This window comes from Rousettus aegyptiacus, unplaced genomic scaffold (assembly GCF_014176215.1).
Source record: "Rousettus aegyptiacus isolate mRouAeg1 unplaced genomic scaffold, mRouAeg1.p scaffold_m13_p_10, whole genome shotgun sequence".
In the NCBI taxonomy this organism is placed as follows: domain Eukaryota; kingdom Metazoa; phylum Chordata; class Mammalia; order Chiroptera; family Pteropodidae; genus Rousettus; species Rousettus aegyptiacus.
In genome coordinates, this window is record NW_023416285.1 from 29778930 (window position 1) to 29792696 (window position 13767).

Sequence of the window (13767 nt, forward strand, 5' to 3'; positions counted from 1 at the left end):
CTTTTTCACTTTTCCTCTCTCTTTATCTCACACATATCCAGTCAGTTACCAATTTCTGCTGATTTGAGTGGCGGTGGTGTATTATTTCTTATATCTGCCCCTCTGTTCCATCTCCACCGTTTCGCCCTAGTTAGCCCTTCATTGCCTCAGCTCTTAACGACAGTAATAATCTCCCTACTCTTTTCCCTTAGTGTGACGTTTCTTCTTCCTTAAGCATCTTTCACATTATTGCCATACAACTTACAAGATAAAGTCAAAAGCCCTCAACCACTAAGCACAGTATATTGTCCCTCTAAATTATAACTATCACCTAATATTAAATCCTAACTAAAACCCTCTATTATAGGCAGACCAATTATTTAAAAATGCCTTGCTCATTTCTGTCTTATATATTTGTTCACAGTATGCCCTGCCCTCTGAAATGTCATCTATCCTACTTAAATACTACCCGCTCCTCAAGTCTCTACTCAAATACAACCTCTGCCAAGAAATCTGCAATTCCCCTGTAACCTATAGCTCTGTAGTCCATGTAAGGGCTCTAACACTTATGTGAAATGATGACTTTACACTTGACATATACTGGTTCACTGAAATTTAATTTTACCTCTCTATATATTTACCATCTTCATAAGTGGATATAAATGCCTAAGAAGTAGACATGTGTTTTGCTTTTCTATACTTCCAGTAAACACTAAGTACATTTTCATTAATATTGCATTAATGGCAGGAAACGCTGCAACTGCAGATTTGCCAAAATGTGGACTTCTGGTTTTGGTCATGACGGAGTAACAAATCTTGAACTTGCTCCTTGCCATAGTTAACTGTAAAACTATGCAAAATAATTGAAACAATAATTTAAGACACTGGACAAGAGATAGCATAAGGCTGTATACCATAGAAGAATGGAAACACTTGAAGTGAGTGCCAAATTCACTTTCTGACTGACGACATGCTCCAAGCCATGACACAAGGAAGTGGAACCATGACACAAGAGAGCAGCAACCACACTGCAGGGTATCAGAAAGGAGGGATTTACACAGGAAAGGAGGCTCATAAATCTGTATAAAATTCACTTCTGGTCATTGGCCAAATATTAAGCTGTATTAGTGCAGGATCTAAGAGCTGAATAAAGATTCTAGAAGTTCCTAAAACTGCTGAGAGACACTGAAGTCTCAATCATGCAGAGTGAAGAGACTTCACTGAACAATCTGAGCATTTAGCTGTGACTCCAGAAGGACCATGCAATAGGAATAAATGGACATACCCTACAATTAAGGCTACTCTAAATCCATTTCCCTAGGTAGACTTACTAGCATACTAAACAACATAGAGAAAAGGACCAATAAATTTGAAGAATGGTAAATAAGAACTATCCAAACTGACATGCAGAGAAAAGAGGCAGAAAGAATTAAGGGCCCTATGAGACAATATCAAGTAATCTCACATATGTGTAATTTAGAGTCCTAGAAAGAGAAAGGAGCAAGAGAAAATATATTTGAAGAAATAATCAAGAATTTTCCAAATTTGATTAAAAAAAAAAGATCAACCCATACACCCAAGAATCTCAAAGATCTCCATGTTTTGATAAAGACATATAAAATGATGCTTAGTTATATTACAGCCAAATAATTAAATACTAATGCTAAAGAAAAAAGTCCTAAAAGCATCCAGGGACAAGGGGGAACAAAGATAAGTATAATGGCTCATTTCTCATCAGAGGAAGTAATAGAAGTGCTGAGAGAAAAAAAAAAATCGGTGTATAAGTCTATATTCATCAAAACAATCCTTTAAAAATAAGGGTGAAATTGACATTTCAAATAAACAAGAGCTAAAACACATGTTAAAGAAAGCTCTTCATGCTGAAGGGAAATACACCAGATAGAAACTTGGACCTGCATGAAAGAATGAAAATGCCAAAGATGATAAACATGTAGGTGTATATAAATATTCTTCATTTGCTGTTCAAAAAGTACAACATATTTGGGGATATATAACATATGCATAAGTAAAATGTATAATATAAACAGCACATAGGAAAAGGACAAATGAAAGTATAGTACTGTCAATCAAATTCTTACATTATATATAAAATATTATACTATTAATTCATGGTAGACTCAAGGATGCATATTGTAACTCCTAAAGTAACCACTTCAAAAAATAGCCAAATGAAGGAGATCCAATGGAATTAAAAAATAAACTTAATTTGTTCAAAAGATGGCAGGAAAGAAAGAAAAAATGGATAAAAAACACATGGTACAAATAGATAACAATGACCAAGATAGTAGGCTTCAACCCAACCATATCAATAATTACATTAAATGAAAACGGACTAAACTCACCTATTGAAAAATAGAGATGGTTATGCTGGACAAAAAAAGCAAGGCTCAAGTTGTGCTTTTCATAAGATTTATACTGTAATATTAAAGATTCAGAAAGTTTAAAACTATAAGGATGGAAAGGTATGCCACTCATACTATGGAAATACTAAATATTAAAAATAGGCTTATATTAATATACAACATAAAGTAGACTTCAAGAGAAAAAATATCTCCTGAGACAAAGGGGAACATTTCATTAGAATGAAAGGGTCAGTTCATCAGGGAGAAATAATAATCTAAATGTGAATGTAAGAGCTTCAAAGTACATGAAGCAAAAAGTAGCAGAACTAAAGGAAGAAGCAGAAATATCCACAATTATAGTTAAGATTTTTAACACTTTCAGTAATTGTTAAAAATAAATCAACAGAACATCAGGAAGAATATAGAAAATATAAGAACAACACTATCAATCAAAATAACCTAAGTGTATGTATACAGCACTCCACCAATAATTGGAGAATATACATTCTTCTCAAATGCACATGGAACATTCTCCAAGAGTTTCAGTAAACTCGAAAGAAGTGAAAGCATATAGATATGTTATATAAACACAATGGAATTAAATTAAAAACCAATAACGGAAAGCTATCTATAATTCCTCATATGTAACTAAGCCAAATGTAAAATTGTGGGAGTGGGAGAAGGGAAAAAGTGCCTCTTTGAATCAAAAATACATAGTAAACATAACCTCATTCTCCAGTATGAAAGCATCTCAATTCTTGCCGTATCACGTCTACTGTAACCATTGGGGAAAGGGATTTTCCTAGAGAAGTGATCAGAATGAATTCCAACACGTTCCATAGGAATAAATATTTGCCTATGGTTCTTTTCTTTATCATAGATGACTGAAATTTTTAGGATCAAATATTTTTGGACATTTTTGGACATTTTCTAATCATAATTGTCATGTATATCAAATGAAATATTCCTTCCTAAGTAATTTTTTTTTTTTGTCAACATCATAGTAGAATAAAATGTAGTGAGTAAAATTTTGTAGAGCTAGGGAAATTCTCTAAATACTGTGGTAAATTAGATAAAACTTTACATGTTAAACTGAAGTCACTCATGGGTATTGCCTTCCATTTCCACATAAAACCCAATTAAAAACATCTACTCAAAGTGTGAGGTCTTTCATTCAGGTGGCATAGAAAGGGGTTTGATTTACTGACCCTTGTTCTGAACATTTTGCTTCCACATTTCCAATTCTACAGATTTCTTCTTCCCTAAAAATAAAGTATGATGAGGGTGGGCAGGGGTGGATGAATACCCGGAGCATGGAGGATTTTTACGGCAGTGAAAATGCTCTTGTATAAAATCATAATGACGATACATGTCATTAAACACTTGTCCAACCCTATAGAATACACAACAAGAATGAACAATAATGTAAACTATGGACTTTGGGTCAGTTCTATTTGTAAAAGTAGGTTCATCAGTTATAATAAATGTACCAGTATGATTGGGGTGTTAATATTGGTGGAGGCTATGTACGTGTGGGGGCAAGAGATACATGGGGAGTCTCTGTGCCTTCCCTTCGCTTTTTCTGTAAACTTTAAACTGCTCTAAAAAAATAAAATCTTTTAAAAAAGCAAACTATAACCAAATTTTAATTTCATGTCTGGCCTTTGTCTCGAGTACCATTTTGGAGTATTTGTATTTTCAGATTGAAGAGGAAGTAAACCTTGAGGATTATGATTTAGAAATTAATGTTCTTTTGATCAAATATAGTGAAACTAATCAAGTTTTCTTAAATCTGAATATGACTTTAATTTGGATTTTCATTTTTATTAATCCTCAAAGATCAATAAAAATATGTCCTTCATGTTTTAAAAGAAAAGATTCATCACATGAAGCAGCAATACTTGGTTCTATGATATGGTGACAATTGTTCTGGAAGAAGAAATAATCACAAAGATGACTTTCCAATCACACACACAAAAATAATAATTTGCAAGCATCAAAATCAAAATCAGGCCGTATACAGGGATCTTTCAGTCCCTCAATCTAGTTATTGAGGCCTTTCCACACTGACCACTCATATAGAAAAACCCTTCAATATATGCAGATATCAAGTTATAAAGTAAGCAGGAAAGAAAGAGGTGAACTACATTCTCTTCTATGTCTGATAAGGTCTGATGCAAACTCTTCTTTGTCCTATGATTCTATGTTGGTGACCTTGAATGCTTGGCAATGAACAAAAACAAAGTACTCATAAATGACAAATTAATGTGAAAATGTGATTTGTTTGATATTTTTATTAACATATCTTGTTTACTGAGGAAAATGTGAAGTGAATTCACCTTAGGGCTTTTAACTACAGCAGAATTCTTACTGAGATGAAGCTCATTATGAGCGCCTTGAAGTAACAAACTCACTCAGTCAACTTTCGATTGTATGTGGATGAATATGAGTCATGGAAACAACATGCATATAATCCAAAAGTCATTAGTGAAATCTTTTAAAGGGGAGTGAAGGGTAGGAGTCCTGACTGAGAAGGGGAGAAAGAGTGTTTTGGGGTATTCTGCTTCTAGAACACCACCTAGGTTAAATGTATTCACTTTGAGATAAATCATTAAAGTGGTACTCATGATTTGTGCACTTTTTGGGGGTGATTCTTCAATTTTAAAAAGGCTAATGTAAAAAAGAAAAAATGTAAACTGAAATCATTACATGACATAAACTCCATGAAATTATGGATTTCTATCGTGTTCAGGACTGTATTTCCAGTACCTAAAACCTGGCACATAGAAAGGACTCGATATATTTTCAGGTAAGTTAATGGTTAAAAAAGAATTCCTACTATGTAAAAGCAGAGAGCTTATATGAAAAAATAAAGGTCCCCTACTTCACCTCTTCACCTCCAATCTTGCTTTTCAGAGCGACTGACTTTTTAACATTCATAACTTTCTCTTTTTGGTTTTCCTGGGAATTCTTTTCATATCTCCAAATACTATATTTATACCTGTTTCCTTGACTTATCAGTTTTAGAAACTGTTCTTGCTATGACAGACGAGGATTCATCTCAAACTACTACCACTTTGCTTTCTTCTTCTTTCAAATATAGTTAGAGTGATACTCCGAACCAATTAGAATTAAAATATTGAGTTTTATATTCAATTTCTGTATTAAGTTTGCCTTTAATTCCTTTGGAGAAATAATGAGAGTTCGCAGTAGTGACTAATTAATAATGAAAAGATGCAACTCCAGAAACACTTAGATGTCAGGAAGAAGCTAGACTGAGACCGAAATGATAACTCAATCCAAAAATGGATAGTTGCTTATATTTATCACATTGATAATTATGAACTGTTTTTGTACCTTCTCACATGTATTTTCCTTAAATTGACACATCTCAATATGGCAAAAATCTGAAGTCTTCTAAATACTACTACTATATCAAAAAAAAAAAAAAACAAATAATTTTAGAGGTAGATGCTCATTTTACAGAGAGGAAATGAGACCCAGAGAAGTTAATTATTTTTCCCAGAGCCATACAGCTTAATCAATAGCACAGGAGCCTAATATTCTATCCAGACATTTACTTATTCATTCAGCAAACTTACCAGGCGCTGTGCAAATAAAAAAGTAAGATAAAATCTCCCCCACTCCCAAAGATATTTTCTGTCTAGAAAGCATAAGAGGTCAAGAGAACATGGCTTGGGGGCACATAACTCTTTACAGGTAGGTCAGGGAGAATGGATAGAAGAGGGAGAGAGAAATGGTGTCTGAACCATGCCTGAAGGTTGACTAGGGAGCTCAATGGCTAGGAAGGAAAGGGCACTCCTCCTGATGCAAGGCACACACATACAGAGGCATTCAAAGTGAGAAAACATGGATAAGAAACTGGACATTGATGCGGATGACATGAGAAATAGGGGATGGGCCAGGAGCGAGGGTGGAGGTGAGGTGTGCGTGAATCAGTCTGTGAAGACAATGGAGATTCATTTCAGAAATATAAAGATTGTGACATGATCAGACTCGCACTTTGTGCTGGAAAGAAGGATGGAATAGAAGCAGGAGATAATGTATTAGGAGACAATGCAAAAATGAAACTAGACATTCAGTGAGGAAGGAACGGATTCTGGAGGTGAGGAGGCAGCTGAGCTAATAGAACGTGGTGACTGACAGGAGGAGATAAGTGAGTATGCATGAAGAATGGGTTTCTCGATTTCTAGCACGGGAAACCTACCAAATGTACCACAGTGGGCTACCAATCGCATTTCCTAGTGTGCTGGGTAGCAATGTGATGGGTGGGAATGATAACAAATTTGATATTGGCATACTGATGGGGACATCCATATGAAGATACTTAAGTGCCTCAGCAATAAAACTATTGTTTTCTGTGGCTTGCCTTGAATGACTGGACTCCTTCAGTTTAACAGATAGTGAATATAGCACAACTGCCCTCAAAATCATGCATCTATTTCAACACAGGATTGAACTACCTCTTTAAGCAACTTGGATAATACCTATTTGGCAATTGTGGTAGACTTTCTAAGAGAACTAGGATACTTTCCCTGTCCGTCATAAAAAAAAAAAAAAATTCAGAGTAAATGACTGATAATGAAATGTTTTAAGATAGGAAATATTAAAATGTTCTAAGGTGTGCTTGTTAAATTCAGTTAAATGTACAAAGTAGGAAATTGGGTAAACACATGGAGAGAAACTATAAAGACATTGTAACAAATGAATGCTATGATATGGCACAAGAGCAAAGAAGTACACTTAATTGTCACAAACCATGGTTTTGTTTTAATTTCACAGGTATACTGAGATTTGCTTAATCACAACTGACTTCTGAAGTGTTTTCAGAATGTGGGGGAAATGACTATTGTTTTCAGTTTATGAAGAATAGGATAATCCACACCTAGCCCCCATTTAAAAGAAGACACTAAAGTCTATAAATCAAACTTAATGATCAAACACCAATAAATAGTTAAATCCTAGAGAATAAACCTATATACCTAAGAACTGGCAGACAAAGAAGTTCCTCAAATATGAATAAAACATGAGTCAGGATTTCATGTTAGGACATTCAAAAAATAGTCATTCTCTCCATTCCAAAAATTCTTATCTTGGAAGCCAAATTTTCTAAGACAATTAAGTAATTTATTTTCACTATTTAAACAAATTGCAGGCTTGGGTACAGAACCAATAGATAGGTTGGTTACGGAGTCTACCACCGCTTTAATTTTTCTACATTCATGCTTGATATATATTAGAATTCATTTTTAGAGATGAGGGATAGATATGCCCTGACACTGAAACACAGTATATGCCTAGTCCAAATGACATAATAATAAAAAAATTTTTTAAAAATAACTGCTACTTTGACAAATAGAGTTCATTATAGCAATCAAATTATTTTTAAAATGTTAAATAAAATCTTTCTACAGGGGTGTACTTAACTTTATGTAGGTTTTGTATTATTTTTAGTTTAACAAAATGTAAATCTAGCCAATAAATGCTAGTGAGCCACATAAATCAAAAGGCTAAAATCTAAGAAAAATCCAACTGTTTTATTTTCCGTGACTAAATATATAACTTGTCCAAATATTTTTGACTAGTATGGTAAAGATTGAAAGGATGTTAAAACTTTGCGATTTTGTTTATGCGTCTCTCCATGCCCCGAAGCTGAAGACTGAGCTGACTATGTAATGGAACAGCGAAATCTGTTGTTCCCTGGGTGTCTTCTCATAGGGAAGCTATAGGCAGAGAGTATGGACTATTTTATTCTTTTAACTAACAAGCACTGCTGCCATCTACTTTCAGAGTACTTTCCAACAATGACATCTTTACAATGTAGTTGTTATGTAAGTAAACATTTAGTTTCTTCTCCGGTTTGTTGGCAAAAACACAAATGATTCCACATCTATGTATTTGTAAACAATTTTTAAAATTAACCTTTTAAACGTGAATGTTATCTTTGTAAGGGGTTTGAAGAGAGGTCAGAATCAGAACCAAAATTAGGTGGGCAGCAAAGCGGAGTGGACTGAAGTCGGCAGTTTTCAATAAAGTGGTTCTGATTCTCCCTGGGAGCCCAATGACACCAGGACCCAGAGTGTTGGTACTGTGCTCTTTCCTAATTTGGATGGTATATTTCATGTCATATACTGTGTCTACACAAAATGAGTGATTAGAGTCAGAGGTTCAAGGAAAATTTTCTGAAAAATGCAACAACTGAGAAATTATCAATAAAACCCTGCCATGATGAGGCCTAGGTTTTATAGTGCTGCAAAATCATTAAAGCGTGAAAGTGGAAAGTACAGTAAACCTTGCTAATTGCCTGCTTGTTCCTGAGGTTTTCCAGCTAGTAATTCCCCGCTCCCATTTTTTAATAGGTGATAAGTATTTAATTCTGGATGTCATAACATATTTGTTTTGACTTTTTGATAAATTTAGATGCTTTAACAATTTGTGGATTACAAAACAGTGTGTATAGCATTGTTTCCATTTTCAAAGATACTAGCATTGCAATTACAGTTTCAATGGAGCTCAGAGAAATTCTAGCATAGCCAAAAAGTTCATTTTTATTTGTACGAGCACCTTTTATCATTTCAATTAGTTTATTACCTTGTTTGAGAATGCCTTTAAAACTTTGAAACTAAAAGCCTTTTTTTCCAGTTAATAAATTCTACTTTCAAAATGAAATGCTTCCCTTTTGGAAGACACTGGGTAGTTTTTAATAAATTACTTGTTCTAGTAAACCTCACGTACTCTCTAGATTAAAACATAATATCTAAGAAGTAAGAACTAGTTTAGGCTTCTTTTTTTCCCAAAAGGCAAGGCAAAATAGTGTAATTTTTGTTCCTTGCAGCAAACAGCTGCTTTTTTAAAAACAAAACAAAACAAAAGTTATGTCATTTCTTCACTCAACAAATTACTGTTACTGATTGCTCAGTATGTACCAACAAGCACAACGTTAAGTGTCACATGTCTGTCAATACAGATTAGATACTATTTCTTTTAAATTAGAACTACATAATTTTGATTCTCTCAGATAGTGCTTTTCCTCCCCTTTTCATTACTTCTTTTATGCTTAGGCTCTTAAAGAATAAGTCATATAGAATCTTTACATTCTTCTCTAAAGCTCCATCAGAGTTTTTTCACAGAAGTGGAGTCTATAGGTAGTTTAAATTTATTAATATCTGTTGAAAATACAGATCATAATAAAAGCTGGTTATAAGATTTTTGGCTTCACGATGAAACGTAAATAAAAAGTAATAAACCAATTTGTAATGAGAATTAAACCACCTATTTCATTATTCTAATTTCAAAAACAGGCAACTAATTAAAGCAGATAAAACTTCTATTACTGATAATGAAATCTATTAGTTACTATGGAAAATATAAGGGTAATAATTGATTTCTTTTAAAATTTTTTAAAAATGATATTTTTATAATTAATACTCTAAGTTAAACAAGTATTGCCATCCATAATCTATACTCTTGAGGATTCTATAATCTTTAACAAGGCAAAACTTATATTACATACTTTGTGTAAAAATGTTAGCATTAAATTATTTGTAGTAAAGCAATAAGATTTTATTTCACACTTTATTTTCTAAACTATTAGCTGATCTTCAAGGGTAGGTCTAACAACCTCATCTGAAAATATAAAAGATAGCTTAGTAATTTATTACTTAGGAACATCTTCTCGAATCCAGCAGAGATCAAGAGTATAGAACAATTTCATCATCACAAAAAGAATGACACTTTTTTTTTTTAATCTAATAGTGAGGTACTGGATACTCATTAATGAACTATCACAAATATAAATGTCTTGGTTATGCTACCCTAACTATTAACTCTACCAAAGTACCTGGTTTCAATTATTAATCTTTTGATTAAAAAAACACACTGACACACACACACAGTTAAGGAGCCAAACTAACATGCAGGACTATATCACAAGCCAAAACATTCCTTTCTGAGGCTGGATGACTCTCGTTCTTCACACTCTCAAGGACTCTTAAGGAGTGACAAGGTCAACTCGAAGGGGTATATATGTTTCTGATGATTTATCTGTTTGGCTCTAAGAACAATATAGTGAGTTCAATATTTACAGGAGGTGCAAGTGTGCAATTGAGAATTAATTCCCAGAAAGCAGTATAAACTGCTTCAGTGTGGTTTACTGGTCACCAAGAAAGCAGCTGTCAATGAACTCATGATGTAGAAACAAAACATTTAAAAATGTCCTCCAGCACTAAAATTCTATCCTTCCTTCTGCTCTTCTTCTAACATATAGCTATCATGCCAGAAAACCCACCGAGCAAACAAAACAATTTCCTACTAATGTAAATTAATGAGAAATTTTGCATAGTCATTGATTCTTATATATCCATTCCTGCTAATGTGATTCATGTTCAATCTGTAGACTACAAGAGCATAACCCTGAATATTTACTCTATTGGTTAAACTACTCTGCAACTCTGCATTTGCAGACATTCTATTGCAGTCATCTCTATGCTCAGAACAGAACATCTAACAAGTTCTGAAGAAGAAAAAGACGATATTTTGACTATCAAAAATTCATATAGAAGTTCAGATATCATTTTTAAAAATTTATTGTTTTAAAATGTCACCAACTGTTCTTTCTTCTCCAAAGTTCAAACTAATTGAAGGTTACGAAGTAACCACTTCCCCCCAGAAGCCAGAACTTTCACCTCTTCTGAATAGGGGAATACCTCTCCTGAATTAGGTAAAAAATAATAATAACAATAATAATAAATAATAAGGTCTTGCTGATTGAATGAGAATTCCAGATTCCTGTAGCCTCCGATTCCTTATCTAGACCTTCTATCTACCACAATGAGCAGTACCTGAAAGTCAAGGTAGTACTCTTACTTCATCAGTTATCTGGAAGTATGAAAGCAGTAGTAAAAACAGCCTGCATATATATATATATATATATATGTTTCTCAAACTAGCTTCAATTTATTCTAAGGAATATGACAAGAGAATTATGAGGAATATGATCTCTAAATCTAAAAATCTGCCTATTTCAGACTAATTGAACTTTTAACAACTGCAACTCAGATGATCTTAAGAGGCAGAAGAAGGAAGTGCAAAGATCAAAGCAGAGCTTATGAAGGGGAACGACTATTTTTGTATGTGTACTCCAGTATTTACTAACTGGGTTTGAAAAATAAGGGCATTTGTTCAGCCCATGTGAATGTCAACTGCAGAATGTAAGGTGAAATTGAAATTTCAAAACAAAAATAATAGCTTTTCACCACCAACCCCAGTTGAATTATAGTATTTCCTTTAAAGTGTCTTTCAAACAGGTTAGAAGTGATTTACTCCTCACATCGAAAGTATTTCAGTGCCAGCATTACATCTACATATAATGAGTCTTCCTCTGTATTCATGTTTGTCCAGCAGGCTGTGGCTCAGGAAGACATTTTATCTAAACAAGCTCTAGAGAGCATTGAGGAGACGCAGGGCTATCAGTATGGATGAATAATTTCAGATTTCATGTTTGCATTTAACACATATGTTCTTCTCACCTTAGCAATTTAATTACATGATCAATGTAAAAGGCTACAGAAACAAATCTTTTTTTATTTCCTGACTTCCGAAGTTCATAAGCTCAAAAAAAAAATACTTTGCTTTAAATCATTTACATAATTTTTTTAGTGCATCAAACACTAAAAGAATTCATCTCTAGAAAGCACAATATTAAAATTAGGAAAACAACATATGTCAACCAAGGGCTTTATTTTAATCAAGATTCCCTTTTAAAGTTTTAACAAACATTAATGTAATTTAAACTACTCAAGAATATTCAATTGAGGTTTTGCTAGAAAAATAAGCACTGAACGTCTTGATCCCAAGCTTTAGTGTTTACCAAAGATCACCAGTTTGTAGAACATTTGTATGCCAGAGCTATTAAGTATTTTAATACCATAGTCATTTTCTCAGATTATGGGCTTTAAGACAAAAATCTTTGAGATAAATATAGTTATTTAATAAGTTGTAATTCTGAAAAACCCTACTTAACAAGTCCATGGAAACGTCTTAAATCTGGATAACCAGATACTGTATCATTAAGTCCCATTTAAGTTTCAGGATGGACCAATAAATCAGGGCAAACATCTCCATCGGTATTTATTTTTGAAGACCATAAGAAAACATGTACTTAGGCTAGACTTTGTTTGTATCACAATTTTGTTTTAGAGGTCATGCGCAATATACGATACCACTGTCCAGGTGTTTTACATACTCAGTGCCTAAAAACTGCTCTAAATAGGTAATTTCTTTTCCCACTCAAATGCCAGGCCCTGTGGGGTCAAGTATCAGTCCCTTCTTATTTTTTTTTTGAAAACTAATGTACAGATCCTACAGTAGGTGAATATAATATGTCCCGGTGTGTGTGTAGGGCGGGGGGGGGGGGGTGGCGAGTGGGGACTACCTTGTGAAGTAGGAGACAAGGAATGAGGCTGTGCTATTCAGCTTGCGGGAGCTGGGGAAGGCTTTCCCAGCCGAGAGGACTGCCATGCACTTCTGCTTTCATTTCGTGGAACGCCTTTAGGTGAAATCTGGTTCAGCACTGCACCAACCACCTTTCCCTCTCTCCTCCGCGCCCCAGCTCACCTCAACCCTCAAGCCACCCCACAGCAGGGGATGGTGGTGGGATTTTAAGAAGTTCGCTAGAGTTGTTCTCTGGTTCCGTTCCCGCCTGGCGAGGGGGCACGAAGAGAAAGGACAGCCCGGGCAGCCGCGGCCCTCGGGCCGACCGGACCCCTCCGGGTCCGGATGTGCCTCTACCCCTCTCGCCAATCCCAAGAGGCTGTCCATGCCTGTCAACCTCCTGCTAGGGTCTGGCCCAGCGGTCAGCGCAGGAACGAGGAAGTGCGAGCGGGGCCGGAGGGGTGCGGGGCGGGGGGCGGCGGGAGTCCGGCCGCGCGTCCCCGGCGCGGCGCCCGCTCGCCCGAGCCTGGCTTACCCTGGCGGCGAGCGCGTTCGGTGTCCGAGCGCCGCGGCTCCCTCTGCGGGGCGGCGCGGGCCTGGGGCCGGGGAAGCAGGCGGCGGCGGCTGGCGCGGTCGGGGCAGGTCCGGGCGCGGGGCGGGTCGGGGCCGGGCGAGCGGGCGCGCGGTCTCGGCGGGCCGGGCCAGTCAGCGCCGCGCCATGTCGCAGGGCCGGCGGGGCGAAGCGCGGGGCGCGCGAGGGCCGGGCCGCGGCGGCGCCGCCTTCCCGGCCGCGGCGGCGCTGGCCTGGGCTGCGCGGGGCCCTCGGAGCGGGGCCCTCGGAGCCGGGCCGCGGGGGACGCAGTCCGAGGGCGGCGGCGGCGGCGCGAGGCCCGGGCACGGGAAGCGCAGGGGAAGCTGTCAGCGCGTCGCCGGGCCGCTCCGGTGGCGAAACCTCCTCTTCCTGCTCCGGCTG

At 36.5% G+C, this 13767-nt stretch overlaps 1 protein-coding gene across 3 annotated transcripts in view; it reads right to left on the reverse strand.

The window, feature by feature from the left end:
- Positions 1 to 13452, reverse strand: part of NFKB1 (nuclear factor kappa B subunit 1) — a 109166-nt gene extending 95714 nt beyond the window's left edge. For 2 of the 3 annotated variants that reach the window (XM_016159063.2, XM_016159061.2), the window contains exon 1: positions 13330 to 13452. The gene's annotated coding sequence lies outside the window, so the exon portion shown is untranslated. Of the gene's footprint in view, positions 1 to 12977; positions 13212 to 13329 lie in introns of those variants that run through there. The other variant, XM_016159062.2, reaches the window with a different exon arrangement.
- Positions 13453 to 13767: the final 315 nt, after the last annotated feature.